The sequence below is a fragment of the Scardinius erythrophthalmus genome, assembly GCF_964197995.2.
Source record: "Scardinius erythrophthalmus genome assembly, contig: HAP1_SCAFFOLD_646, whole genome shotgun sequence".
Taxonomy (NCBI): domain Eukaryota; kingdom Metazoa; phylum Chordata; class Actinopteri; order Cypriniformes; family Leuciscidae; genus Scardinius; species Scardinius erythrophthalmus.
The window spans coordinates 3573-7144 of record NW_028295975.1 but is presented as its reverse complement, the minus strand read 5'-3'; positions in this window follow the sequence as shown (position 1 = coordinate 7144).

Sequence of the window (3572 nt, the reverse complement as noted above, 5' to 3'; positions counted from 1 at the left end):
ACAAAATATGTCAGCAGCTGGTTTGCATAAGGTACTTGTGACTTTGTAAGGTCTGGGCTCACTAAAATGCAAAGAGCTGTGCTGAAACACAAGAAGTGTTCATACAGCTGATCGTTGAGAACTCCCTTTAGAACAATCTTCCCAGTGTACAAAGCAAACTGTCTGAACTCTGTTGCTTTCCAGCGTTCAATTTCCTCCAAACCCCTTGGCTTCCTGGCAAAACAATCAGGAATGGACTTCTTTAGTGTCACCAGCCTCTCGCTTACACTGGTCACATCTCCTGATGACATCCGGAAATCTGTTCTACCTCTTGTCCACAAAAGCAGCAACTTTTTCATTACCCCAAGACAGCTCTGGTGCATATAATCTATGGGGAAGGATTTTATCATGTCAATCGGGAGGACAGAGAAGGGTGAGATCTGCTCTTCTTGATGGTGTTCAGGTTGCCAGCACTCCCTGAATGATTCATCTGTCCTCATGGTCAGGTTATTTGTTTCTTGATATGTAATCCTACCATGCCAGGATCCCCTCTGGTTGCATCTATCGCACCCATAGTATCCAGAAAACTGCTTTACACACTTGACCATAGCTTTTGCTGGGGCATCGCAGGTAATACATCTTACTTGGATGTTTAAGCATCTGCCTCCCCAGGTTAGACCATCCTGGATTAGTTTTCCCAATTCCTGAACAATGTCATCAACAAAGTTGAGTGTTTTGGGTTTGGATGCAGCAATGGATATGCAGAGGGGGAAAATGCATTCGGGTGACAGGTTTATGGAACAGAGAACTGGCCAGAGGGATAGGTTCGTGCTTTTGAATAATGGTAGCCCATCAACGTTCATCGAAAGGTCAAGTGACTGCAGATGCTCTGTCACAGATGCAGGATATCTGCTCAGATGTTTTGACAGCTGATCTGCCACATTAAACTTAACACTCTCGACACCATCTTTGTTAGAAAGTTCGTAGTGGTTTTCGTTTCCAAAGAGTGTCCTTGCAGTTTGGGGGAGTTCTTCATGTCCATGTTTTTTAAGTATGCTCAAGAGAGCATCCACAGCGTTATGTTTAATTTGAAACACACATGCCCATTCTGAAAGTTGTTCTCTGAGCAGCATGGGTGTACTGTCTTGTTCACTCTCAGAACTTGACAGGGTTGTATCTGAAACCACACAATTTTCCTCCTCAAAGAGCTGGTTGTGACTAAAACTGTCAGTTTCAGGAATGGTGGCCATCTCATCTGAACTGACAGTTGGTTTGTTGGCTGCCTTCTTTTGTGCCCTTGACACTCTAGTCCAAATTCTTTTGTACTGCTTCCTACGCTCTTTGGATGTCATCAAGCTACTGTACTGGTGTCTCTGCCAATGATCCAATAAATGATGTTTTTCAGTAAACTTGTAGATTTAATCTATTTATTCCCCCCTCAAACTACCAGTATCAATCATATAACTTGTTTTGCTTCTGAACTTACCTTTTTGGATGACATATTTGCAAGAAGTATACTGGCTGAGAAAATAAAAATAAGCATAAATTAATATATATAAGCAACTTTTTTGTGACAAAGCATATTTAAACTAAAGTCGTAGCATGTTTTTTTTTAATTAAACAATTTGTAAATTGTCCCTATTTAGATTTTTTTGCTTAAATTTATAATTTAAATATAAATTGAATTAATTTAAATGTTAATATAATGAATAAAGGTTCAAAGATGATTCCATAAAGATATGTATCAGGCTGAATGGTCTGCACAATCTACACTCAGCTGTGACCTTAGTAATATGTTCAAGAAGTGAACCACATCTTTCTACAAACAAAGGTGAATTAGGCTATTATTGTGATTTGGCCAAAAAACTACTTGCACTGGGACGCCTATTGTTTTTATAGTCCGCTTTACTTGTCAGTGTGTTTGCACAGTATTCAGCCCTAGAGCTCATTTTAATTAAACTCCAGTACAATAGGAGGCGGTATAGTGTGCTGTGATAGACAGTAACGTTATGTGTCTGCCAGTAAACCACACGGTCGCACACACACACGGCTGGCTATCTGGAAGACTGCGGCTACAGAAACACCTTTAAAAGGTAAGACGTTTCATAATTTAAACGTTAATTATGTGTTTAATTATAACTACATCAAATGTTAGCTTTCTTTTATTCAAGAAGCAATTATATAGATCATAGATCTTGCGTCGCGAGCTCTGGATTGCATGATCTCGCGCAAGAAATGTAGCTGCTAATCGTCTCGCGCACTTAACCCGCAGCGTATAACGTTAGCTGTGGACGAAAGGGTAATATATTAATAAATTTAACGTACTTACCACAAATGTAACGTTAACTGTTTTCACGGGGACAGTGGTGTAATGGACCTGAATTAAAAAACTAAAATTACGAAAACAATATAGGCCTTACTATATGAACACGACGCGTAACGTTAGGCCTAACAAAACAAAGAAGTAAATAAAGCTACAAACGGCGTATAAACTAGCTAATCTTATATACACAAACACGTAAACAGCTTATATATACACACAACTTAACTGTACACTAAATCTAAGGGTAAAAAACTATAACCTATTGAAAATCAACCTTATCAAACTGTACACAACTAATATAAATACAATATATGGTAACTAATTAATCCTATAATGTAAATCAAACGAAGCAACTAACTTGTCTAACAATTAACTACAAAATTCGCGCAATTTATATGAAACAAATATGAAATCAACTCGAGCTCGTCTATTTCCACCACCGTCTTCAACCAACAAACATTAATTCCGTTATGACAGTTATTTAGTATCACTGAGTGACGAGGAACATTTTAAATGTCTTAATGCCGCTCTTACTGGACATATGATGTAATAGGCAACTTGTTTGGAACTTGGTGAAGGCCATATATGTAGTGCACTAATAAGCCCCTCAGTTTAATTGTGTGTGTACCATGAAATATCATTATACCAGTATAACTTTACAACCCTAACCGGGTCAGGGGATTATGACATGCAGATAAGTTATAGCTTGTGAAGGATGTCTAGATTGAAAGAAAAGGATGAGAGACATTAGAGGGGATCCAGTGTCCAGCTGAAGCAAGATGGATGCTGCCTCACCACCAGAAGATGTTCTGGGATTCATGTATAACATCTAGGATGATGATGATGACCCTGCAGCTAATGTTGAGGCTGTTGCTCTGTGTATACATGCATAGTTCATGGGGAAATTGTTTAGAGCGCATTCACACAACCTAACAATTGATGCTCATTACTGTGTCCTCTGTTTCTGTGTTCAAGTGCCTGATGAGTTTACTTCGTGGCTTGAAGGATGAAGCTGTAGGTAAGCAAATTAATATGCCACACCACTACTTGATACCGTATCACTATTATCATTTTTTTGTGCATTTGAAGTATTATCAATCAATAAAGTTAAATATATCATATATTTTTTGTGACAAGTACACATTTCCATTGACAACACTTAGTGTCAGATACCTTACAGCAGGGGTGTCAAACTCAGTTCCTGGAGGGCCACAACCCTGCAGAGTTTAGCTCCAACCCTGATTAAACACACCTGATCAGCTAATAAAGG